This window comes from Somniosus microcephalus, chromosome 14 (assembly GCF_052327205.1).
Source record: "Somniosus microcephalus isolate GS21.2 chromosome 14, FLI_Smic_1.0, whole genome shotgun sequence".
Taxonomy (NCBI): Eukaryota; Metazoa; Chordata; class Chondrichthyes; order Squaliformes; family Somniosidae; genus Somniosus; species Somniosus microcephalus.
This window is the reverse complement of record NC_141000.1, coordinates 1,630,654-1,657,897: the sequence shown is the minus strand read 5'-3', so window position 1 is coordinate 1,657,897 and position 27,244 is coordinate 1,630,654. Positions and strand designations below refer to the sequence as shown.

The 27,244-nt window shown below is 49.3% G+C and overlaps 1 protein-coding gene and 1 long non-coding RNA gene across 2 annotated transcripts in view; one reads left to right on the top strand and one right to left on the bottom strand.

The window, feature by feature from the left end:
• Positions 1-27,244, top strand: part of epsti1 (epithelial stromal interaction 1) — a 157,157-nt gene that overhangs the window by 22,909 nt on the left and 107,004 nt on the right. The gene's annotated exons all lie outside the window — the stretch shown is intronic.
• On the bottom strand, positions 1,985-8,893 carry LOC147107243 (uncharacterized). The gene is made up of 3 exons (XR_015080916.1): positions 8,719-8,893; positions 8,489-8,584; positions 1,985-2,235 (listed from the first exon to the last, which is right to left on the bottom strand). It is a non-coding gene; the product is annotated as an uncharacterized LOC147107243 (long non-coding RNA).

The window sequence follows — 27,244 nt, the reverse complement described above, 5'->3', positions numbered from 1 at the left end:
ACCAAAAGCTTGGTCAGAGGTAGGTTTTAAGGAGCGTCTTGAAGGAAGGGAGAAAGACAGGTACAGCAGCGGAGAGGTTTAGGGAGGGAATTCCAGAGCTTAGGGCCTAGGCAACTGAAGGCCCGCCAGTGGAGGGCCAAGGAAATTAGGGATGCGCAAGAGACCAGAATTGGAGGAACGCTGAGATCATGGAGGGTTGCAGAGCTGGACCAGGTCACAGAGATATGGAGGGGTGAGGCCATGGGGGGGATTTGAACACACGATGAGAATTTTAAAATCGAGGCATTCCTGGACCAGGAGCGAGCTTTTATCCTGTGTGTACTGTATGCGTACAGGGGCTGACGAGGAGACAGAGCAGCCGTACTGTATTGTACTGGGCAGGAGTGGATCATTCCCTTTAACCTGATGTATTCAATACATGTACAGGAGTTGACATAGAGATACTGGAGAATGGGATGGTGGTCAAAGATGACTTTGTAGGGAAAATAAATTGCACATCCTTTGAGAGATCATTTTGTCTGGAAGACAAGAAATTTTCAAGATGGGCCCCCAATTGGACAGCCGACAGGATCTCTATTCCCAAGTGATAACAAGGCTGTAGTGGGACAAGGAGAGCAGAGACCGGGACTGAAATTCTACCCCATAAAGCTGCTGATGTATGACATTTATAAACTGCTGAAGTGAATGTCCCAACTTCCGTAACACTGAAGATTCACACATCCTTACACATTGGCTCATGAAATCTACTCGGTGATGTGGGACCTGATAACCCGGCCACAATCGCACTCCGTATCCACGCAAGCGTAGAAGACTTTTGCTGCCATGACTTTCAGACAGCACGCGACGGTTAAATCCTATGCTGACAAGTGGACAGAAGGATCAAAGCTCTGCCCAGCTGGTTTGTATGTGTATGGCCTTGTCACTAGATCGACTACCTGCTAGTTTGGGTTAAATCCCAAATGTAAATGGAATTGCAAGGTGGAATCAGAGACTTGGTACCTAGTATGGTGCGAGTTTTTTTTTCCATCTCACCGTCGAGCGTTGGGAAAATGTTACGCTGAGATTTCCATGCCAATCAAACTGGAATGCAGCAAACTTCTGCTTTTGCATCAAGCTTGAGAATAATCCAACGTCCCATTGGCGGAGCTGGGTGATGGGCTGTACTCGGTCTATTCATAAATACGGATGGGAGGACATGGTGTCAGTTTCTTCCTTTCTGTCACAGCACACATAGGGTTAATAAAAAGTACACACACAGCAGAATTGTGAATGGAATGAGGTAACAGATCATCGGAGTCAAGTGTTGATATATTTTCAGACATTGATAAGAACATAAGAAATAGGAGCAGGAGTAGGCCAATCGGCCCCTCGAGCCTGCTCCGCCATTCAATAAGATCATGGCTGATCTGATCCTAACCGCCAATCCACTATCACAGAACCATCTCCTGAATCTAACAGAATTAGACACACGAAATAGGAGCAGGATCAGGCTACACGGCCCCTGGGCCCGCTCCGCTACCCACAGGGCCATGACCGATCCGAACCTAGACTCATGTCCAAATTCCTGCCCGCTCCCCGTAACCCTTAATTCCCTTTACTTCTAGGAAACTGTCTATTTCTGTTTTAAATTTATGTAATGATGTAGCTTCTACAGCTTTTTGGGGCAGCATATTCCATGGACCTACCACCCTCTGAGTGAAGTAGTTCCTCCTCATCTCAGTTTTGAAAGAGCAGCCCCTTATTCTAAGACTATGCCCCCTAGTTCTAGTTTCACCCATCATCGGGAACATCTTCCCCCGCATCCACCCGATTCGACCCCTTCACAATCTTATATGTTTCAATAAGATGAGACCAAGCGGTGTGTAAGTAGTCAGGGGGAGGCCTGGGGAAATGGGAGAGATGTGGAATTGTAGGGATACAGATGTTCCAGTGATTGGTGAACCTGGACAGTAGCCAGCTAAAGAAAGTCACACAACGCCCTATGCTCATTAATCAAAGTTATCTTTAATCATTTAACATTGCACACAGCATTAAAACAATTTACCCAACATACACGCCAAGCAATACATACGACCTTTAAACCAAGGAATCAATGTTAAGGCAGCAGAGTGGTCCGCTCTCCCAGGGCACTTGACTTCTCCTGGTGGGATGTCCTCCTCTAGGCGGAGCTTCCTGCGGCTCCCACCAACTGCTGTGCCGGACCTGCCACCACGTCCCATTCTTATATGGTTCTTGCTAGTTGGGGCATGAGTAAAAGTTAATGGAAGTTCCATTTTGGTCACTCCCCCACTGTTACCAGGCAGCAATGCTTGACTGTTTGTTCGTGCATCACTAAACTTCTCGAGATGCTGGCAACCACCTTCCACTATCTTGCCCAGACAGTAGTTCTTGTTTTTCCCAATGAATTCTAACTGTCTCAGCAGTCTTAAACCAAGAATTGCTTTAAGTTTACTCATTTTGTTCTCATCAGTTTTTGGGGCTTTTTGCAGCGATTTCTGGACAGGCTGTCTTTTTGTTTTCAATGCACAATGTCCTAGGATTATTAATGCCTACCTTTCATAATTAAAATAGGTTTGAAAATGAGGATATAGCTGAAGTCAGTGATCAGTCCTAGGAGAAAGATGAGATATTGTTCTTGGAGCTTGCATTGAGCTCCTTTGGAACAGTGTACGAGGCCAAAGACAGAGAGGTCAGAGCGGGAATGGGAGGTGGAATTAACGTGACAAGCATCAGGGTCGCATTTGTGGACAGAGTGGAGTTGTTTGGCACAGTCGTCCCCTTGGCTATTTACACACTCTCCAATCCACTCCCCCTTACTCACTCCCTCCCCCCCAACCACTACCACCCAACTGCCATCTATCTACCTCCACCCATCCACTCTCTGATCAGTCTCACCCATCCACTCTCTGATCAGTCTCACCCATTCACTCTCTGATCAGTCTCACCCACCCACTCTCTGATCAGTCTCACCCATCCACTCTCTGATCAGTCTCACCCATTCACTCTCTGATCAGTCTCACCCATCCACTCTCTGATCAGTCTCACCCATCCACTCTCTGAGCAGTCTCACCCATCCATTCTCTGATCAGTCTCACCCATCCACTCTCTGATCAGTCTCACCCATCCACTCTCTGATCAGTCTCACCCATCCACTCTCTGATCAGTCTCACCCATCCACTCTCTGATCAGTCTCACCCATTCACTCTCTGATCAGTCTCACCCATCCACTCTCTGATCAGTCTCACCCATCCACTCTCTGATCAGTCTCACCCATCCACTCTCTGATCAGTCTCACCCATTCACTCTCTGATCAGTCTCACCCATCCATTCTCTGATCAGTCTCACCCATCCACTCTCTGATCAGTCTCACCCATCCACTCTCTGATCAGTCTCACCCATTCACTCTCTGATCAGTCTCACCCATTCACTCTCTGATCAGTCTCACTCATCCACTCTCTGATCAGTCTCACTCATCCACTCTCTGATCAGTCTCACCCATTCACTCTCTGATCAGTCTCACTCATCCACTCTCTGATCAGTCTCACCCATCCACTCTCTGATCAGTCTCACTCATCCACTCTCTGATCAGTCTCACCCATTCACTCTCTGATCAGTCTCACTCATCCACTCTCTGATCAGTCTCACCCATTCACTCTCTGATCAGTCTCACCCATCCACTCTCTGATCAGTCTCACCCATCCACTCTCTGATCAGTCTCACCCATTCACTCTCTGATCAGTCTCACCCATTCACTCTCTGATCAGTCTCACCCATTCACTCTCTGATCAGTCTCACCCATTCACTCTCTGATCAGTCTCACCCATCCACTCTCTGATCAGTCTCACCCATCCACTCTCCCATTCACTCCCACCCAACTTTCTGTTCCACTTTCTCCCACCTGTCCACCTTCACCCATCCACTCCCACCCATTCATCTATGTATCTCCACCCATCCCCTCCCCTTTCCCATCCACATCCAGCCATCTATTCCTCCCATCCATTCCTTCTCATCCACTCTCTCCCATTTACCTATCCCCACCCATCCATTCCCCAATCAACTCCTTCCCATCCACTCCCATCTCTCTACCTCCACCCATCCGTTCCCCAATCAACTCCTTCCCATCCACTCCCATCTCTCTACCTCCACCCATCCATTCCCCAATCAACTCCTTCCCATCCACTCCCATCTCTCTACCTCCACCCATCCATTCCCCAATCAACTCCTTCCCATCCACTCCCATCTCTCTACCTCCACCCATCCATTCCCCAATCAACTCCTTCCCATCCACTCCCATCTCTCTACCTCCACCCATCCGTTCCCCAATCAACTCCTTCCCATCCACTCCCATCTCTCTACCTCCACCCATCCATTCCCCAATCAACTCCTTCCCATCCACTCCCATCTATCTACCTCCACCCATCCATTCCCCAATCAACTCCTTCCCATCCACTCCCATCTCTCTACCTCCACCCATCCATTCCCCAATCAACTTCTTCCCATCCACTCCCATCTCTCTACCTCCACCCATCCGTTCCCCAATCAACTTCTTCCCATGTGCACCCAGTGGAAACAATTGCCCCATAGCAAATATTAAGTGTGAAGACTTGTTAATGGGAATGTGTTTAGAGGGTAGATTTGGCATTATATACAAGTGAGATTGATAAATTTGTGAGTCTGTATCCCACACTTCTGAAATAAAATAACAGCTTGCAAGTCATTACAATGTAGAACCTGAATATAAAACTTCAGAGAATGAAAGAACAAATGTGCATTTATATAGCGCGATTCACAACTCCAGGACATCCCAAAATGCTTCATAGCCATTTAAGTATTTTTAAATTAAATCACTGTTGTAATGCAGGAGGGTTCCATAAACCACAGTGAGATAAATGACCATGTAATCTGCTTTAGTGATGTTGGGATGAGGAGCTCTGGACTGGTGCTCGAATCCTTTACTCTGAGGTGAGAGTGCCAGCACTAAGATAAAGCTGGCACCAATCCAGAGAGTAAAGCTCAATTTAAAACCACCAGCTGAGCCCAGAGACAACTATTGCCTTGAAATTACTCGCCAGTATTCTAGACTCAATTGTTTTTCTCCTCCTCTGGGTTATGGCCCAACAGACAACAGTCACCCTCCAGGGCCTCATCATTCATGAGTCAACCTATACAATGAATGACTGCGCTACCAAAGTACTTCTTTGCTTGTGAAGCACTTTGCATGTCCTAAGGTGCTAATAAATCCAAGTCTTTAGATAAGAAAGGCCCTTTCTTGTTTAATAAAGCATCTCAAATAAACATGAACACAGCAGTTGAGCGGAGCAATTGTGACCTACAGTATCTCCCGATTCGCCAGATTTCAGATTCTCATCCTTGTGTTTAAACCCCTTCATTGCCTTGTCCCTCCCCATCTCTGCAACCTCCTTCAGCCTTACAACCCCCCGCTCCCCCCCCCCGGCCCCCAACACTCTGTTCTCTGACTTTGGCCTCTTTTGCATCCAGCCCCCCTTTCACCCCACGATTGGTGGCCATGCTCCACTCTCTATGAATTCCGTCCCCAGACAGCCCTCTACCTCCACCTCCCTCCCCTCCTTAAAGTCTGCATCTCTGCTCAACCTTTTAGTCAGCCCTCAATCTCTCATTGGCTTTTAATCTGTTTTTCACCATGCATCTGTAAAGCACTTTAGGGCATTTTTCTATGTTGAAGGCACTATATAAATGCAAAGGTGAAAGATTGGGGAATGCAGATGCTCAAAGGGACCTGGGTGTCCTTGTACATGAGTCACTGAAAGTGAATGTGCAGGTGCAGCAAGCCATTAGGAAGACAAATGGTATGCTGGCCTTCATTACAAGAGGATTTGAGTACAGGAGTAAAGAGGTCTTACTCCAATTATATAGGGCCTTGGTGAGACCACACCTGGAGTACTGTGTACAATTTTGGTCTCCTTACCTAAGGAAGGATATACTTGCCATAGAGGGAGTGCAACGAAGGTTCACGAGATTGATTCCTGGGATGGCGGGACTGTCGTATGAGAAGAGATTGAGTAAACTAGGCCTGTATTCTCTTGAATTCAGAAGAATAAGAGGGGATCTCATTGAAGCATACAAAATTATTACAGGGCTTGATAGGGTGGATGCTGGGAGAATGTTTCCCTTGGCTGGGGAGTCTAGAACCAGGGGGCACAGCCTCAGGATAAAGGGAAGGCCATGCAGGACTGTGATGAGAAGAAATTTCTTCACACAGAGGGTGGTGAATCTTTGGAATTCTCTACCCCAGAGGGCTGTGGAGGTTCAGTCATTGGGTATATTCAAAACAGAAGTCGATAGATTTCTGACTAGTAAGGGCATCAAGGGATATGGCGATAGGGCTGGTGAATGGAGTTGAGGCAGAAGATCAGCCATGATCTCATTGAATGGCGGAGCAGGCTCGAAGGGCCGAATGGCCTACTCCTTTCTTATTTCTTATGTTCTTATGTAAGTTGCTGCTGAATGTAAAACGTTTTGTATGCAACAGGAACAAGTTTTACATGTACTCACAATCTGCATTCAGACCAGAGAAGCTGGCATTCTAATGACCCGTACATTGGTGAACCGCATGGAAAAGTTAGCTGGGGTAACTTTTCGTCTTCCCTGCATGGGTGGCAATCTAGTGGAGCAGATCGCCCTCCTCTTATAGAACCCATCTGATTTTTATTCCACTGAAATCAAAATCAGAGTGGTTATAGAACAAGTGGGCGATCCACTCTGCCAGATAACTGCCCATTAGGTGAGGACAAAAATGTACCCCTTGGTTTTTGACCACTATACCTTTCCCAATAGATTGGAAGAGGTCTTAACAGGTGAACAAAGCAAAAAGCAAAAGCATATTCTTGGCCTGTGCAGATGGATGGAGCAGGTTTATGTTGCAATCAGAGGCAATGTAGCAGCTGGAGGAACCTTTAGGTGATGCTCGCGCCCCTTTCAGATACAGCAGTAATTCGACACAGTACTGTCAAACCTCGGGCCACCATCAACATCACTCCTGGAAGATAATTATAGCACAGCGAAAAGTCTACATTCTCTTCCCAGTTTCTTGCAGTAAGCAATGTTAAGTGTTTCCCTGCTACATTGGAATATGAATCTGAGCGCAAGACTTCATTTCAAGCAGGACTGAATGCCATCAGACTTCAGGTGTAAACAATAATTTGCATCTATACAGTGTCTACAGCATAGTAAGCTGTCCCAAGGCGCTTCACGGAAGCATTCTCAAACAAAATTTGACACCAAGCCACATAAGGAGATATTAGGACAGGTAACCAAAATCTTGGTCAAAGAGGTCGGCTTTTAAAGGAGAGAGAGGTAGAGAGGTTTAGGGATGGAATTCCAGAGCTTAGTGCTACCCCAGTGGCTGCAGCCTGGCTGGTGGAGGGCTGCTGACCTTCCGTGGGGGAGACGGCAGATGGCCTTGCAGGACGACCTCGAGCAGCTCTGGGCTGGCTGGCCTAACCCTAACCCTAATCCTAACCCTAACCCTAAAACGAACCCTAAACCCTAATCCTAATCCTAACCCTAATCCTAACCCTAAACCCAACCCTAAACCCGAACCCTAACCCTAATCCTAACCCTAACCCTAATCCTAACCCTAAACCCAACCCTAAACCCGAACCCTAACCCTAATCCTAACCCTAATCCTAACCCTAACCCTAAACCCAACCCTAAACTCTAACCCTAATCCTGATCCTAACCCTAACCCTAACCCTAAGGTAGCCCGGCTGTAGACTGCACCACCTCGGCATGGGCGGCAGCAGCCTGGGCTGGCTGGCTGACAGGCAGCAGCAAGGGCATCAGCGGAGTGGCACGGATGGGAGTAGGAATGCGGTCATCCTGAGAGAGGACAGCAGTTTCTTGGTCCATGGAGCCACTGCCACTCCCCTGGGCGGCGCCTCAGCATTTCGACCAATCTGTTAGAGCACAGATTGCTGGACTGCTGTGAGACCCTGCAAGCCTCTTTTCACGCTCATAAACCCAGCCACGATGGCATCAGTCTGAGCTTGCATGACAGCACTGAGACGTTGGGTCACTCCCGCTAATGCTGCAAGGCAAGCTGCAACATCATGCATCACACCCAGCATCATAGCTGGGTCCACAAGTGTCCTAATGGAGTTGCCCATCATTTCCATCCTGGAAATCATGGGATCCAAGCTCCGCTCAAAGCCTGTGCAATGCTGGATCCAGACTCCTCCGTGCTCCTTGACATTGACAAGAGGCTCTCTGGCAGGCTTGCCATTGCACCGAGTATTTCAGTGTGCCTGCCCATCACTCTTCTTCTGAAGGCTGCCCCACAAGGTCATCATCTGAGTCCTGTGCACCAGAACTCCGGGGAGCTGGCACCCGCGCTGTCCTTTCCCCTGGCCTGGCTGCAGCCCAGTCGTGCCCGGTGACTCACCATGTGCACATTCCTCCTCTATACTACACTCTAAAGTACGTGCAATGCCATTTGCTGAGCTGGTACCTGCAAGTGTCAGATCGAGTGACGGTGTCTCTTCTCCTTCACTCTCCTCCTCCATTACTTCGGGGACAGGCTGGGCTGGTGGGACTTCTTGGATATCTGAAAGGAGAGAGGCACAAGCGTCGGGTTGTGGTGAGGGGAGGGGGGAAAGCAAGATATCCATGCATACACCATCAAGGAAGAGGGATAAGGGGGAAGTGGGATGTGGGAAGAAGGATTAGGTGTGAGCATACCGTCTTCATCAACAATGCTGTCAACTTCCCCGCTCGCCACCGACACAGTGACGGCTCCTCCAATTATCTCCAGCACTGCTTCTTGCAGCTCTGTGAGGTTCTGCAGTCGGGCTTCCCCTCCGGCCCTTTGCTGCTGCTCCCTAATGAGCTGCCTTTGCCTGCAAGAGAAAGGGAAGTGTGTCAGTGAGTGTGGTGCAATGTGTCTGGGTGATGTGTGTGTCAGTGAGTGTGGTGCAATGTGTCTGGGTGATGTGTGTGTCAGTGAGTGTGCTGCAATGTGTCTGGGTGATGTGTGTGTCAGTGAGTGTGGTGCAATGTGTCTGGGTGATGTGTGTGTCAGTGAGTGTGGTGCAATGTGTCTGGGTGATGTGTGTGTCAGTGAGTGTGCTGCAATGTGTCTGGGTGATGTGTGTGTCAGTGAGTGTGGTGCAATGTGTTTGGGTGAAGTGTATCAGTGAGTGGTGCAATGTGTCTGGGTGATGTGTGACGTAATAAAGACTCACTACGCACTTGGTTGAACATAAAGCAAGGCTTTAATCGACTTGTAACAAAACATGGAGGTCTAGTTAGTAGTCACTAGCTTCCTGTTTCCAGATTGTCTCTGGCCAAGTTGGGCCCACGCCCGAGTATTTATACTCCTCGGACGGCGCCCTCAGCTGGCCATCCAGTAGTACTTCCTGAGATAGTTCTTGTAGCACGGTGGCATAGTGGTTAGCACTGTTGCCTCACAGCGCCAGGGACCCGGGTTCGAATCCGGCCTCGGGTGACTGTGTGGAGTTTGCACATTCTCCCCGTGTTTGCGTGGGTTTCCTCCGGGTGCTCCGGTTTCCTCCCACAGTCCAAAGATGTGCGGGTTAGGATGATTGGCTATGATAAAATTGACCCTTAGTGTTAGGGGGATTAAATACGTGGGGTTACGGGGATAGGGTGGGATATGTGTTGGTGTAGGGGTTACGGGGATCGGGTGGGATATGTGTCGGTGCAGGCTCGATGGGCCGAAATGGCCTCTATCTGCACTGTGGGGTTTCTGTGATTCTGTGAGAAGTTGCGATTTATGACATTCTTCCTCCCTAAAAGGTTTGGAAGTCCAGTCTTCCTTTAACGGACTAGGCGGACCAAAAATAGCCGCAGTCATTTAGCTTTCTGCTTGTGACCGGAAGGCATGTCTCCCCCAGACCGTGTCCTGGTCCCTGGGTCGCTTGGCCCGTACCGGTAAGTCGGTAGAGTCCGCGTCGTCTTGATCGTCCTGTGGAGGACTGGGAATGTCATGACTCCAGGTGCGGGTCCCCACAGGTGCAGAGCTGGCCTCATCCTGGGTCGTAGCCGGAGATTGTCCGGCGTCCTGGTTTTGGGTGGCCATCCTACGGGGAGCGTTCGGTTCCCTGAGTTGGTCCGGTAGTACTGCCGGCAGATCCCTTGATGTCCCAGGTAGGGCGTCATCTTCATAGGGGTGCGGAGTGTTGACATCATCGTCGTGGGATCCTTCATCATTCGGGCCCGTGTGACCTGTTGGGCAGGGAGCCAGATCTCTGAGCGAGACGGTGGACTCATGGCCATCAGGGTACCGCATGTGCGCATACATGGGGTTTACCTCCATTAACTCCACCTCATCAATGAGAGGGTCGTTTTTGGCAGACCGGACGAACCTCCGGAGTAGCACAAGGCCTGGAGCCACCAACCATGACGGTAGAGATGTCCCATGTGTAGAGCGACGCCGGAACTTGAAGAATTGCTCATGAGGCGTGACATTAGTGGATGTGGAGAGAAGAGACCTGATAGAGTGTAACACCTCGGGGAGCACAGTTTCCCCCTGCTGGTCTGGTAGGTTGCGTGACCTCAGTGCCAGATGGACAGCGTTCCAGATGATGGCATTGTATCGTTCAACCTGTCCGTTGCCGATTGGGTGATATGGTGTCGTCTTACTCGAGGCGATTCCCCGTTGGGAGAGATAACCTTTAAGTTCACTCGACATAAAGGAGGGACCCCGATCCATGTGGATAAAATTGGCCGTCCCGCAAAGGGAAAAGACATAGAAACATAGAAGATAGGAGCAGGAGTAGGCCATTCGGCCCTTCGAGCCTGCTCCGCCATTCAATGTGATCATGGCTGATCATCCAAATTCAGTACCCTGTCCCTGCCTTCTCCCCATATCCCTTGATCCCTTTAGCCTTAAGAAACATATCCAACTCTTTCTTGAATATATTTAATGAACTGGCCTCCACCGCCCTCTGTGGCAGAGAATTCCACAGGTTCACCACTCTCTGGGTGAAGAAATTCCTCCTCATTTCAGTCCTAAATGGCTTACCCCTTATCCTTAGACTATGACCCCTGGTTCTGGACTCCCCGGCCATCAGAAACATCCTTTCTGCATCTAGTCTGTCCAGACCTGACAGAATTTTATAGGTTTCGATGAGATCCCCTATCAATCTTCTAAAGCCCAATCGACACAATCTCTCCTCATACGTCATTCCTGCCATCCCAGGTATCAGCCTGGTGAATCTTCACTGCACTCCCTCCATGGCAAGAACGTCCTTCCTCAGGTAAGGTGACCAAAACTGCACACAATACTCAAGGTGCGGTCTCACCAAGGCCCTGTACAGCTGTAGCAAGACATCCTTGTTCCTGTACTCGAACCTTCTTGCTACGAAGGCCAACATACCATTTGCCTTCTTAACCGCCTGCTGCACCTGCATGCGTACCTTCAGCGACTGGTGCACAAGGACACCCAGGTCTCTTTGCACTTCCCTTTCTCCCAATCTATTGCCATTCAAATAATAATCTGCCTTCCTGTTTTTGCCACCAAAGTGGATAACCTCACATTTATCCACATTATAGTGCATTTGCCATGTTTCTGCCCAATCACCCAACCTGTCCAAATCGTACTGGAGTTTCCCGACATCCTCCTCACAGCTTACCCTCCCACCCAGCTTTGTGTCGTCTGCAAATTTGGAGATATTACATCCAATTCCCTCATCCAGATCATTAATATATATTGTGAACAGCTGGGGTCCTAGAACCGATCCTTGCGGTACCCCACTAGTCACTGCCTGCCACTCGGAAAACGACCCGTTTATTCCAACTCTTTGCTTTCTGGCTGCCAACCAGTTCTCTATCCAAGTCAATACCTTGCCCCCAATCCCATGTGCCTTAATTTTGCATGCTAATCTCTTATGTGGGACCTTATCGAAAGCCTTCTGAAAGTCCAAATACACCACATCCACTGGTTCTCTCTTATCTATTTTACCAGTTACATCCTCAAAAAATTCCAGTAGATTAGTCAAGCATGATTTACCTTTTGTAAATCCATGTTGACTTTGTCCGATCCTGTCACTGCCTTCCAAGTGCTCTGCTATTACACCTTTTATAATAGACTCTAGCATTTTCCCCACTACCGATGTCAGGCTTACCGGCCTATAATTCCCCGCTTTTTCTCTACCACCTGATCGAGGCATTTAATTACCGTAGAGGTAAGCATATTAGGACAGGGGAAGGCAAAGGGAAAGCGTGAATACTCGTCTACCATCGTAAGTAGGTAGGTGTTCCGCGTCAATGAAGGTAATGGCCCTTTAAAGTCTATGCTGAGCCTCTGCATAGGCTGCATTGCATGTATGAGTAAGCCATCTGATGGGCGGAAGAATTGTGGTTTCAATTCTGCACAAATCCTACAGGAGGAGCATGTTTTCTTTACGTCCTCCGTTGAGAATGGTAGATTTTTGGAGCGCACAAAGTGCAACATACGGGTAATGCCAGGATGGCATAAGTCCATATGCAGATCCGCCAGAGTCGACGTTGACATTGAAGAGCAAAATGTCCATGTGAAGGTATCTGGGGCCACATTCTGTTTGCCGGGTTGGTAACGGATAGTATACCCAAAGGCGGCCAGCTCCATCCTCCAGAGTTGAATTTTATTATTTTTGACTTTCGTGCGCTTCCGGTTATCCAACATGAAGGCCACGGAGCGCTGGTCAGTTATGAGCATGAAATGACGCTGAGCAAGAAAATGACTCCATTGGCGTACAGCCTCGATGATGGCTGTAGCCTCCTTCTCGATGGGGGGGGTAATGGAGCTCGCTACCCTGCAAGGTTCTGGATAGGAATGCCACGGGTCGACCACCTTGATTCAAGGTAACCGAGATCGCCACCTCCGATGCATCGCATTCGACCACAAAAGGAAGGTTTTTGTCAATGGACTGAAGCGTGGCTTTCTCCAGCTGTCGTTTGAGGAGGTTGAAGGCAGAAATAGCCATTGCTTCCAATGGAAAAGACTTCGCATAAAGCAGGGGCTGTATTTTATCGGAGAAGTGAGGTATCCACTTTGCGTAATAAGCAAACATGCCAAGTGCCCGACGAAGAGAGCCGAGATTTGTAGGGGGAGGGAGCTCCTGAAGTGGACGAAGTCGCTCTGGGTCCGGTTTAATAACACCGTTGCCCACCCAGTAGCCAAGAATGTTCACTGATGGCACCGATTTCACCGATTTGGATTCGTTTAATGTTAAGTGGCGACGACGGAGAACATCAAAAAATCTCTGAAGATTGGCGTCATGCTCCTTTTGATCATGGCCGGCAATAGTGATATTGTCTAAATACAGAAAGGTATCCGTCAAGTTCTCTTGCCGGACTAGGCCATCCATTGCCCGTTGGAAGACGGCCACACCATTGGTGACCCCAAATGGAAGGCGACGAAACTGATAAAGCCGACCATTGGCCTCAAAGGCCGTATACTTTTTGTCAGAGTCTTTCAGCGGTACCTGATGGTACGCGCTCTTTAAATCGAAGGTTGAAAATACCTTGTATTTGGCAAGGTTGTTGACCATGTCATCTATGCGTGGTAGCAGGTAGGCATCCAGATCGGTATATTGATTAATAGTCTGCGAATAATCAATACACAGACGTTTCTTATGTTGTTTTAAAGGGTTTTTCACAATGACGACTTGAGCCCGCCAGGGAGATGAACACGGCTCGATAATACCGTCAGCTAAAAGGCGAGAGATTTCTGCCTCGATAAATGTTCGGTCGTCTTGGCTAAAGCGCCGCGATTTGGTGGCTATGGGTTTACAGCGGGGGGAGAGATTGGCAAACAGGGAGGGCTCACCGAGTAAGGCCACCGAGAGCACACAAAACGGCACCTTAGAAATGGTAAGCTCCGGCTTCGACCCTCTAAACTCAAAAGTGAGTCTTTTGTGCTGCTTCTGGAAGTCCTGTCCCAGAAGCACATTGCTGCATAAGTTTTCGAGTACTCCGAGTCGGGTGGAGGGATACGTGCGACCATTGAGGATGAGGTTGATGAGACAGAAGCCAGAAGAATTGGTGGTCAGAGTCGTCAGAGCCATTGCAATCTCCCTGTCCGAGGGATAAATGCGCAGTTTTAACCTGCTGACAGCCCGCTTACTAATGAAGCTGTCAGAGCTGCAGGAGTCGATTAGCGCGCTGAGAGCGTGCCCATTTACTGAAACCTTCGTGGCTGCATGGGACAAACTTTGGGGAAAAACAGCTGTGATGGGAGGAGGGGCAATTTTTCCTTAGCAGTGGTTCTTGTGGGAGGGGCAGCTCCATAGATAGCAGCTGTGTAGCTAACAGGAGCTCTCGACCGGTATACTTAAGAGGAGCGGCCTTTCCTGTTAGCAGAGGCCCGTGACTGGCATACCTTGGAAAAGTGTCCTTTCTTGCTGCAATGATTGCAGGTCGCATTACGAGCCGGGCAAAATTTTCTGTAATGGAACGTACCTCCACAAAAGAAACACTTTCTTCCTGATTGCCAGGATGCTGCTAGGGCGGGGTCGTCATCAGCAAAGGTCTCTAGGGTAGGGTCGTCGCCCGTTAGAGTAGAGTCATCATCAGCGGGGGCATCCACCTGAGACCTATCGAAAGACTTATTAAAGGTGATAGCCGCCGCCCGTGCACGTGGTGGGAGATAAGTGTCTGCATTCTTCTTGGCCAAGTCCAGGGAACACGCCTGGTCATAAGCAGCCCATAAATTGAGGGTTTTATTTTCCAGCAGGCGCTGACGTATAAAAGGCGACGCAATCCCATTGATAAAGGAATCGCGGATTAGTTCCTCTTGATACTGTTCAGCTGTAACCACTTTAAGGTTACAATCTTTGCTGAGCCTGCGAAGTTTCTGGAGGAATTCATCGAGTGATTCCCCAGGCTGCTGCCGAGTTGTGGCCAGTAGGTGTCGAGCAACGATTTCATTCGGGAACTTGACAGATAGCTGCTGTAAAATTTGGATAGCAACGTCGTAGTCTATACAGTCCTCAATATAATCATACATGTGAGGGGATACGTAGTTAATAAGCATTCGTAACTTATTAGGGGCATCCGCCCCACATTCTTCAAAAAAGTTGCTAAAGGTACGAAACCAATGCTTCCATACCTTCGCTGCCACAGGTGCATTCGGGTCCAGGTCGAGACGAGCGGGTCTAAGGAGTTATTCCATGATGGATCAGTTTCTTGCCCAAGTTCCTTTCTGCGGTTCGAGTTGCAGCTGGTTGTTCCGAATCACCCAAAGCGTGGAGACGATAACAAGTCGATTAAATTGACGTAATAAAGACTCACTACGCGCTTGGTTGAACATAAAGCAAGGCTTTAATCGACTTGTAACAAAACATGGAGGTCTAGTTAGTAGTCACTAGCTTCCTGTTTCCAAATTGTCTCTGGCCAAGTTGGGCCCACGCCCGAGTATTTATACTCCTCGGACGGCGCCCTCAGCTGGCCGTCCAGTAGTACTTCCTGAGTTAGTTCTTGTAGAAGTTGCGATTTATGACAATGTGTGTGTCAGTGAGTGTGGTGCAATGTGTTTGGGTGAAGTGTGTCAGTGAGTGGTGCAATGTGTTTGGGTGATGTGTGTCAGTGAGTGTGGTGCAATGTGTTTGGGTGAAGTGTGTCAGTGAGTGTGGTGCAATGTGTTTGGGTGAAGTGTGTCAGTGAGTGTGGTGCAATGTGTTTGGGTGAAGTGTGTCAGTGAGTGTGGTGCAATGTGTTTGGGTGAAGTGTGTCAGTGAGTGTGGTGCAATGTGTTTGGGTGAAGTGTGTCAGCGAGTGTGGTGCAGTGTGTTTGGGTGATGTGTGTCAGTGAGTGTGGTGCAATGTGTTTGGGTGAAGTGTGTCAGTGAGTGTGGTGCAATGTGTTTGGGTGATGTGTGTCAGTGAGTGTGGTGCAATGTGTTTGGGTGAAGTGTGTCAGTGAGTGTGGTGCAATGTGTTTGGGTGAAGTGTGTCAGTGAGTGTGGTGCAATGTGTTTGGGTGAAGTGTGTCAGTGAGTGTGGTGCAATGTGTTTGGGTGAAGTGTGTCAGTGAGTGTGGTGCAATGTGTTTGGGTGAAGTGTGTCAGTGAGTGTGGTGCAATGTGTTTGGGTGAAGTGTGTCAGTGAGTGTGGTGCAATGTGTTTGGGTGAAGTGTGTCAGTGAGTGTGGTGCAATGTGTTTGGGTGAAGTGTGTCAGTGAGTGTGGTGCAATGTGTTTGGGTGATGTGCCTGCCATGGCTGAATAGCTGGCAGTGTGTGCAAGGTGTGAGATGTGGGTGTGAGTCTTGCAGCAGTGGTAAGTGTGTGAGGGTGAGGTGAAGCTCTGATTGTGAGGTATGAATAGTGATTGCCAGAGATTATTGATAGGTGAGTGATGGGGGTGCAGTAAGTAAGTAACTGGTGCAGATGGTGGGAGCTGGCATTTGATGCATTCACTCACCTTGACCACTCGTGTGAGCTCATTAAACTTCTTGCAGCACCGGATCCAGGTACTGGGGACAATACTCAACGCACTGACAGCTTGAGCAATCTCCTCCCACAGCCTTCTGGTGTTCTGCCTGGAAGGCTTCCTGCCCCTCTGCGCCTTATCTAATTTCTAGGTCATCTTCTCTATGTCTGCCCTAACGAAACCTTTCATAATTTTAAAGAGCCAGGAACGCTGCCTCGTTTCCATGGGAACACGAGCAGGCCCAGGTCTGCCCCTTTGGACAAGGCCCAGGTAATCCTGGAGTGATGTAAATGGGTCATTGGCCCAGTGTTCGTCGCCTCCCCTCTTACTGCCTATCACTAGCAGCCGGGGAGAATCAGCCCCTTAATCTCCATGTCCCAGAAGGCATCTATAAGACATTGTTGAAAGAAACCAGAGAGGAGGTGTACAGGGCGGCGGGGACAGTAATGGAAGGTTCATATAAAATGAGCCCTAATTAACGGAATATCCATTAGAATTCAGGCTAGAAGGGGGAATGAGGGAAGGAATTGGATTAAAAACTCAGAACTAAAGAGCATTTATGAGAGGTGTGGTGGATGGATTTTGGGAGACACCAGGCCCTGGTGAGGCCTCACATATACCAGTGTGACAAAGCTCTGGGGTCGGGCATGCAGGGAGGTTGGTGTAGTGTCCGTGTGTTGATAAAGACACTGAAGACAGGAGTTGGTTCATAGGTGTTTACTAAGCAAAGTCTGGGAGGGGGGTTCTAACGGATATACACAATATACAGGCTTATATAGCCCGAGTGGCCATTACCGGCATTACAGCACACCTGGGGCTCTTAAAGGCACATACACTACAATTCCTCCCCTTTTAGTTAACCAGTACATCATATTTTAAGTAATTATTAATTGTTATAAGAAAAATAATATACACATTGCTGTAGTTAATTAATTATAAGTCAGTCTCTCAGGAGGCTTCCTGACTCGGTCCGGATAACACCTCGGGGGTTGTGGTAAACCACTGTTATTGATGTTCACCGTTGTTGTTGTTGTTGCACACTGTTGTATCTATGCATGCCTCAGCATGCCTCTGCTGGCTCCGCCCCTGGCTCCACCCACAGGCCCAGGTATAAAGGTGACTGCTCTGCAGCCCCCTGCCTTCTTGGAACCCAGTCAACCACAAGAGGCATGCTCTGTTCTTTGCTAATAAAAGCCTTTTAGTTACTCTCCTAACTCTCCATCTTTTATGAGTAATTGATAGCGCATCAATTTTATTAGCAAAAACAAAACGTTGGCACCAAACGCTGAGCAGCAGGCTGCTGCACCAAACGCTGAGCAGCAGGCGCTGCAGCAAACGACGGCACCAAACGCTGAGCAGCAGGCGCTGCTGCATGCCCTCAGACCAACATGCCTGGACCTAGACCCTCAAGAGGCGGGTTCGTCTACCAAGTTCGCACAATGGCTGCGTTGCTTCGAAGCTTACCTGGAAGCCTCAGCCGTGACACTAGATGGAAACAAACTAAAAATCCTGGCCTCCAAGGTGGGCCACCAAGTCTACACGCTCATCCAGGACGCGACTACCTACACGGCGGCTATCGATCTGCTAAAAGGACAATACACACGCCCGGTAAATACGGTTTATGCCAGACACCTCCTGAGATCCCGCAAACAGCAGTCCGGGGAATCGGTGGAGGCATTCCTACGGGCACTACAGATACTCGGCCGAGCCTGCGATTGTAAAGAGGTATCGGCCGCGACACACGCGGAGGGACTTATCCGAGATGCCTTCGTTGCGGGCCTCAAATCCGACTACTCCCGGCAGAGACTGCTGGAGAAGGGCGAAATCGACCTGAAGAAGGCAGTGTCCCTCGCGCTCTCGCTAGACGCGGCCCACCGGAATATGGACGCATTCTCCCCTAACCGCTCCGCACCATGGACGCCGCAACCTTGGGTCATGGGACCGCCACCCCCGGCACCAACTGCTGCAGCGATGTCCAAGGGCCCGAAATGTTACTTTTGTGGCCAGGCAAAACACCCCAGAGCACGCTGCCCGGCGAAAAACGCTACCTGCTCTGGCTGCGGGAAGAAAGGACACTACGTCAGCACCTGCAAAGGTAAAACCGCTAATGCCAGCAGCGCTGCGTGTGAACCGTGGGAGCAGCCATCTTGTCCGCCATCTTGGACACCTCCAGCCACGTGGGGATCGGGATCTTGGGCGCAGCCATTTTGTCCGCCATCTTGGGCGCCTCCAACTCCAATCGCGGGTGACCCGGACTCAACCACCGCCTCGTCTGACGACCACAGCGACTCGCTTGACCATACGCTGGCCTCCGTGACGCTGGACCAATCTCTCCCTCACCAACTGTCCAGGTCCATGATGGACATTACGGTAAGCGGCCGCGCCACTACCTGCCTTTTCGACAGCGGGAGCACGGAGAGCTTTATCCACCCCGACACGGTGCGCAGTTACTCTCTCCCGGTCCTGCCAATGCGCCATCGGATCTCTATGGCTTCCAAATCCCATTCAGCAGACGTTGGTGGCTACTGTGTAGTGACCCTTTCAGTAAGGGGCACAGAATACAAAAATTTTAAACTTCTTGTCCTGCCCCATCTCTGCGCTGCCGTTCTACTGGGGTTGGATTTTCAGTGCCACCTTAAAAGTGTCACATTAGCGTACGGCAGACCCCTCCCCCCACTCACAGTCTGCAGCCAGCAGCTTTTAAATCGCCCGCCGCGCACCATTTGCAGCCTCTCCACGCTTAAAGTCTCCCCCCCCCCCCTTGTTCGCTAACCTCACCCGCGACTGTAAGCCCATCACTACCAAAAGCAGGCGGTACAGTGCCGGGGATAGGAGCTTCATTAAATCCGAAGTAGCAAGACTCCTGAAGGAAGGGATTATTGAGGGTAGCACTAGCCCATGGCGAGCACAAGTGGTGGTAGTGAAGACTGGCGATAAACAACGCCTAGTTATTGACTACAGCCAGATGATCAATCGCTACACCCAGTTAGATGCATACCCACTCCCCCGCATATCTGACATGGTCAATCAGATAGCACAATACCGGGTGTTCTCGACGATTGATCTGAAGTCGGCATACCACCAGCTCCCCATCAGGGCTGAGGACCGCCAGTACACAGCTTTTGAAGCTGACGGTCGTCTCTACCACTTCCTTCGAGTCCCCTTCGGCGTCACCAACGGGGTTTCAGTCTTCCAAAGGGAGATGGACCGAATGGTTGACCAGACGCGCTGCAGGCCACCTTCCCCTATCTAGACAACATCACCATCTGCGGCCACGACCAGCAGGACCATGACGTTAACCTAGAGAAATTCCTCCGTACGGCCCAGCGGCTGAATCTAACATACAACAAGGACAAATGTATGTTTCGCACCACGCGCCTCGCCATTCTTGGCTGCGTAGTGGAGAACGGAGTCATCGGCCCCGACCCCGACAGAATGCGCCCTCTTATGGAGCTCCCCCTCCCCCACTGCCAAAAAGCACTGAAGAGATGCCTAGGGTTTTTCTCTTACTATGCTCAGTGGGTGCCCAACTATGCGGACAAAGCCAGACCCCTCATCAAGTCCACCTCCTTCCCCCTGACAGCAGAGGCATGTGCAGCCTTCACTCTCATAAAAAGAGATATTGCGAAGGCCACAATGCACGCAGTGGATGAGTCCATCCCTTTCCAAGTGGAGAGCGACGCATCCGACTTCGCCCTAGCTGCAACCCTTAACCAGGCGGGGAGACCCGTGGCCTTTTTCTCAAGGACCCTCCAGGGCCCCGAGATTCGACACTCCTGTCGAAAAGGAGGCCCAGGCCATTGTGGAAGCGGTGCGGCATTGGAGGCATTACCTGGCCGGAAAACGATTTACCCTGCTCACTGACCAGCGTTCAGTAGCTTTTATGTTTAATAATAATCAGAGGGGCAAAATCAAGAACGACAAGATCTTGAGGTGGAGAATTGAACTCTCCACCTACAATTACGATATCTTGTACCGGCCCGGGAAACTCAATGAGCCCCCAGATGCCCTATCACGTGGTACATGCGCCAACGCGCAGGTCGATAGACTGCAGAACCTCCACAATGACCTCTGCCACCCGGGGGTCACCAGGTTCTTCCATTTCATCAAATCCCGTAACCTGCCCTACTCCATCGAGGAGGTCAGGACCATGACCAGGAACTGCCAAATCTGTGCCGAGTGCAAACCGCATTGTTATAGGTCAGACAGAGCAAGCCTGATCAAGGCCACTCGCCCCTTCGAGCGCCTGAGCGTCGATTTTAAAGGGCCCCTCCCCTCCTCTGACCGCAACGTGTACTTCCTCAACATAATTGATGAGTACTCCCGTTTCCCGTTTGCCATCCCGTGCCCGGACATGACCAGTACCACGGTCATTAAATGTCTGAATGACCTTTTCGCCTTGTTCGGCTTCCCTAGCTATATCCATAGCGACCGGGGCTCATCATTTATGAGCGACGAACTCCGTCAGTACCTGCTAACGAGAGGTATTGCTACAAGCAGAACCACCAGCTACAACCCCCGGGGGAACAGCCAGGTGGAAAGAGAGAACGCGACGGTTTCGAAGGCCGTCCTCTTAAACTTAAAATCTAAGGGCCTTCCGACCTCTCGCTGGCAGGAGGTCCTCCCTGCGGTGCTCCACTCCATTCGGTCACTGCTTTGTACGGCCACCAATGCCACCCCCCATGAAAAAATGTTCACTTTCCCCAGGAAGTCCACATCGGGGACCTCGCTACCGACATGGCTGACGTCTCCAGGACCCGTCCTACTGCGGAAGCACATGAGGTCCCATAAAACGGACCCCCTGGTCGAGAAGGTGAGCCTCCTCCACGCCAACCCCCAGTATGCTTACGTGGCGTACCCGGACGGGCGGGAGGACACAGTCTCCATACGAGACCTCGCACCTTCGGGTGCCCCTGAAACACTACCATTGCGGGAGGACACAGTCTCCATACGAGACCTCGCACCTTCGGGTGCCCCTGAAACACTACCATTGCCATCCACCACTACCCACAACCCAACCCCGGTAGACGGCATGCCGCAGCCCCAGGACCCGTCATTGACCACCCAACCACTCAATGAGACGCCAGATTCAACGTTGGATGCTGCACCATCACTGCCGCCACCACGACGATCAGGACGGCATACAAGGCCACCTGATAGACTTACTTACACGAACCTTTAGCACACTTCACCCCGCCGGACTCAATTTTAAACAAGGTGTGAATGTGGTAAACCACTGTTATTGATGTTCACCGTTGTTGTTGTTGTTGCACACTGTTGTATCTATGCATGCCTCAGCATGCCTCTGCTGGCTCCGCCCCTGGCTCCACCCACAGGCCCAGGTATAAAGGTGACTGCTCTGCAGCCCCCTGCCTTCTTGGAACCCAGTCAACCACAAGAGGCATGCTCTGTTCTTTGCTAATAAAAGCCTTTTAGTTACTCTCCTAACTCTCCGTCTTTTATGAGTAATTGATAGCGCATCAGGGGTGTAGTAGTTTCTGGTGGTGTAGTAGGTTCTTTTGGCAAGGCTGATTCGGCTTGAATGCCAGTGTCGGGTTCATCGGGTTCCAGTATCACCGGATCGGAGGTAGATATGGGTATCTCTCCTTCATTGTTAGACGTATAGAGTTGCGGTGTAGGTTGTCCCTTTTCGGATGACTTTATGATTTGGTCAGCATGGCGCCTTATTATGCTTTCTCCGATGTCCACGGTATACATCAGTGGCCCTAGTCGTGTGCAGATAGTTGCAGGCTGCCATTTCTCGGTACGGTAGTCCCGGGCCAAAACTTGTTGACCTATCTGGAAGGTTCTAGTTGGCCTTTCATTCATGCCTTGAAACTGCCGGTTCTCCACGTCCCTTCTGATGTTGGGCTTGACCAAATCCAGCCAGCATCTTAGGTTTCTATTGAAGAACATCATGGCGGGAGTTTGGTTGGTAACCATATGTGTTGCATTCCTGTATACGAATAAGAAGTTATCCACCTTGTGCTGAAGTTTTATGTCTTCATTACCCAAGGCCTTTATGGCCTTCTTGAAGGTCTGGACAAACCTTTCAGCCAATCCATTGGTGGCGGGATGGTATGGGGCGGACGTGTAGTGCTTAACCCCATTGTTTTTTAAGAACTTTCTGAATTCTTCGGACACAAATTGCGGTCCATTATCAGAACATATCTGTTCCGGCAGCCCATTCCTGGCAAATATGGTCCTTAATACTGTGATGGTTTTTTCCGTGGTGGTGGAGGACATCTTTATTACCTCCGGCCACTTGGAGTGTGCATCAACTGCGATTAAGAACATTGAGTGCATAAATGGACCAGCAAAGTCGATGTGCACCCTTTGCCAGGGAGATGAGGGCCACTCCCATGGATGTAGAGGGGCTTGTGGTGGAGCGTTTTGGACCTTCTGGCATCCTAGGCAGCTCTTGGTCATTTCTTCGATGTCTCCATCGATACCTGGCTACCATACAAACGCCCTAGCTAGGTTCTTCATTTTCACTCCACCCAGATGCCCCTCGTGAAGCTCATTTAGCACTTTATCCTGGAGTTTGGGTGGAATCACCACTCTGGATCCACACATCAAGGTTCCTCGGCACACTGACAGCTGTTCTCTTCTTTGCGAGAATGCTGGCAACAGTGGTTCGCCATGTGCTGGCCATCCCTTCACTGTTAAATCGTAGACCCGTGAGAGAGTCGGGTCATTTCTCGTCTCCCTTTCAATGGCAGAATTTGTTACTGGTAGACATTCCACTATGGTAGAGTGGAACATCTCTACTGGGTCTACTGTAGGTGCCTCTTCTACCGTTGGCAACGGTAGGCGCGATAAACCGTCAGCATTCCCATGCTGTTTTGATCCTTTGTATTCTATGTTGTATTGGTGTGCCCCTAGAAAAAGGGACCACCTCTGTAGCCTTTGCGCTGTCATAATGGGAACACCCTTTTTAGGGTTGAATATGGAGATGAGGGGTTGATGGTTAATCAACAAGGTAAATTTTTGTCCGTGTAGGTAATGGTTGAATTTCTTCACTCCCCATACCAGGCTGAGTGCTTCCCTGTCGATTTGGGCATAGTTACGCTCAGCTGAGTTTAATGAGCGTGACGCAAAAGCTATCGGCCGTTCTGAGCCATCAGGGAATTTATGGGATAATACTGCTCCTATGCCGTAAGGGGATGCATCGGACGCCAGTCTGATTGGCAGTGATGGGTTGTAAGGAGCCAAAACTTCTTCGGATGTGATTAAGTCTTTGCATTTATGGAAGGCACGTTTACAGTCTTCGTTCCATTTCCAAATCACTCCTGTTTGTAGAAGTTCATTAAGAGGGTGTAGAAGAGTTGATAAGTTTAGTAAAAATTTATGATAGTAATTTATTAATCCCAGGAACGACCTTAATTGTGAAAATTTTCAGGTGCTGGGGCTTTTATGACCGCTTCAATTTTTTCAGGTGACTTATGCAACCCTTCATTATTAATTATGTGGCCACAATATGATATCTGATTTTGGAAAAATTCGCACTTGGGGCGATTTGCTCGTAGGCCCCGTTCTTTCAGCCTAATGAGCACCTGCTCCAAATTGGCAAGGTGCTCGTTGTCATTTTCTCCTGTTACAAGGATGTCGTCTAGGTAGCATTGAGTCCCCGGAATCCCTTGCAGGACTTGCTCCATAGCTCTTTGCCAGATAGCTGGAGCTGATGCTACTCCAAAAACCAGTCGATTGTACTGGTACAGGCCTTTGTGTGTGTTTATCGTGAGATACTTTTTAGAGGCCTCCTCAACCTCCATCTGTAGATATGCCTGTGCCAAGTCAATTTTGGTGAAACGTTTCCCTCCGGATAGTGAGGCGAAAATATCTTCTATCCTCGGAAGAGGATACTGTACTGTGTGAAGGACCAGGTTTACAGTCACTTTGAAGTCTCCACAGATGCGAATTTTTCTCTGTTCTTCAGATTTATCATTATTTAATACTTTTTTCATGACTGGAACGATGGGTGTTGCCCACTCGCTCCGATCTATTTTGAATAATACGCCTGCCTTTTCCAAATTCTCCAGCTCTGCCTCGACTGCTGGACGAATTGCGTATGGGACTGGTCTTGCCTTAAAAATTTTGGGAATTGCTGCATCTTCCACTTTTATTGAGGCGGTGATGCCTTTCAAGGTTCCTAGTTTCTCTTGAAACACTTCTTTGGCGTTGGCCAAGATGTCTTTTAATCGTTCAGGTATGATGTCATCATTGTTTATTTTCTTACTGGTCACCGTCAGTACCTGAATGGAGTGCCAGTCTAAACGTATCTTTCTGATCCATTCACGTCCCAACAACGGTGGACCACCATCTTGTAGAATGTATAAATACAACTTTTGTATTTCTTTGCCGTTGTATACAACAGGCACCCTTATTTTTCCTTTGGTGTATACTTTCTGCCCCGTATATGTTTTTAAGATAATGGATGTGTCTTTTAGGGGTGTATGCGAAAATAGTCTCTCGTAATCCCGTCGATTTATTACGGTTAGAGCTGATCCTGTATCTAGCTCCATTTTAACAGGGGACCCTGCTATCGTGAGGGTAACCCAAATGGTTTGGTAATCATCTTTGGCAAGTACATTATGTAATTTGAGACAGCTTAGTCTCTTGTTTTCGGAGTCGCTATCGCTCTTCTGGTCTTCGGAGCTACTGTCCGTCATCATTTGTACCTTCCTGTACTTTCCTTTATTGATTTTTTTTTTTCTGTCTGTGGATTTATTTTGTCCAGATCGGCATACCCGTGCAATGTGTCCAATCTTTCCGCATTGCCTGCATGCTTTGTCCTTGAACCAGCAGTCCTTCTGGTTATGGGTGGATCTGCCGCAGCGATAACATCTTTCGAAACCCCGTGTCATTTCATGGGTGTCGAAGTTCTGTGTCTTTTGTTGTATCTCTGCAGCTCCTCTTGCTGCTGCTTCGTATGATACAGCCATACTGAAAGCTTTGTCCAATGTTAAATCTTTTTCAGAAAGCAGCCTTTTTTGTGTTCCTTCACTTAAGAGACCGCAAACGAATTTGTCTCGAAGATAATCTGCTAGTCCTGCCCCGAATTGGCAGTACTTTGATAGCTTTCTTAATTCGGTTAGGTAATCAGCGTTGCTTTCATTCTTGTGTTGATTTCTCTTGAAGAATTTGAATCGTTCCGCTATCAGCAGCGGTGTTGGGTTTAAGTGCTCCTGCAGGGTATCAACAATTTCTTTAAAATTCTTGTCCTTTGGTTTGGCTGGAGTGATTACATTTTGTAACAGCCCGTATGCCTTTGCGCCCATTAGGTTCAGCAGTACTGAAGCTTTTTTTTCATCTTCTATTCCATTTGCAGTGCAATATACCTCTACTCTTTCCACGTATGTGGTCCAATCCTCTATTTTGCTATCAAAAGCATCAATATTGCCAGACTTAGGCATTTCAGAAGAGATATGGTGCTTCCCGCGCTTTCCCGCCGCTGCTGCCGATGACAACGCTGTTTCCCGCGGTTTCCGTTCTTTGTTTTTTTTATTTGTTTACAGTTGGAGACTCGTTCCCACCGGACTTTCTCTGCAGGTCTGAACGCTGACCTGCTTGCCGCGCCGGCCGTCTCCCGAGTGCTCCCTCCCAGTCCGTTATTGCTTGCCTCCGATTTCGCTGCCTGTCTCAGCTGTAGAGCCAGCCGCTGGAGCCCCAGCCTGACGCCCAGGAAGGATTAGCGCAGTACCTGCCACCAGCTTGGCCAGCTGGTGAAACCACAGCTTCTCTCACTTTCTTGAGTCTTCTGGACGCCCAAGGAATCGATGTCCTGGAGGTGCTGCCGAATTGCAGGTAAGTCCGTTTCCACTTCGTCGCCACTGTAGTGTCCGTGTGTTGATAAAGACACTGAAGACAGGAGTTGGTTCATAGGTGTTTACTAAGCAAAGTCTGGGGGGGGTTCTAACGGATATACACAATATACAGGCTTATATAGCCCGAGTGGCCATTACCGGCATTACAGCACACCTGGGGCTCTTAAAGGCACATACACTACAATTGGGAGGCAACGTGGGTGGAGAGACAAGTGGGGTTAGTAAGTGCGCAGGTCCTTTAAATTTGAGCTGCAGCCAACTTCCTGCATTCTGCAGTTCACCAGCTACTGTCACAAACCCAAAACGATGTCCGGATTTTATGGTAATTATTGAAATGAGCTGACATGCTGACTGTAACCCATCAGCTTAATGCCCCTTTAGCCAGCTTTACACTAACCGCTCACCACTCCCTCCTCCACTTCATCAGTTTCACTAAATGGGCCACTCCAGAGTCCAGGATATGGGGAAATGAATCAACATTTACATAGAATTTACAGCATAGAATCAGGCCACTCAGCCCATCAGTTCTGTGCTGGTGTTTATGCCCCACATGATGACTTCAATGGAGAGTGAAATCGGGTGGGTGTGAAACCAACATTGCACCAAATCCCGTCAGTTTCCCGAAGGGCGGCTTAGATTAAAATTGCCCCGAGTGTATCTCAGGCCTGTGCTTAACCCCAGCCAGCCTCAAACAGCTTGCAGTCCTTGTATGGACACTCAACCTCAGGCCTGCATCACCCTCCACATTGTGACTGAGGAGGTTATGTCACATGACATAGATACTGTTCTCTGCAGCCACGACCAAGAGTTCCGAAGGTTGTGTTGCCTGTCCGGTGCCACAGTTAAAGACATCTCCTCACAGCTGGAGAAGAACTTGGAGTGGGAGGGGAGGATCCAGTTGTCGTGGTCCACGTAGGAACTAATGACATAGGTACAACTAGGAATGAGGTTCTGCTGGGGGACTTTGAGGAGCTAGGATCCAAATTAAAAAGCAGAACCTCAAAG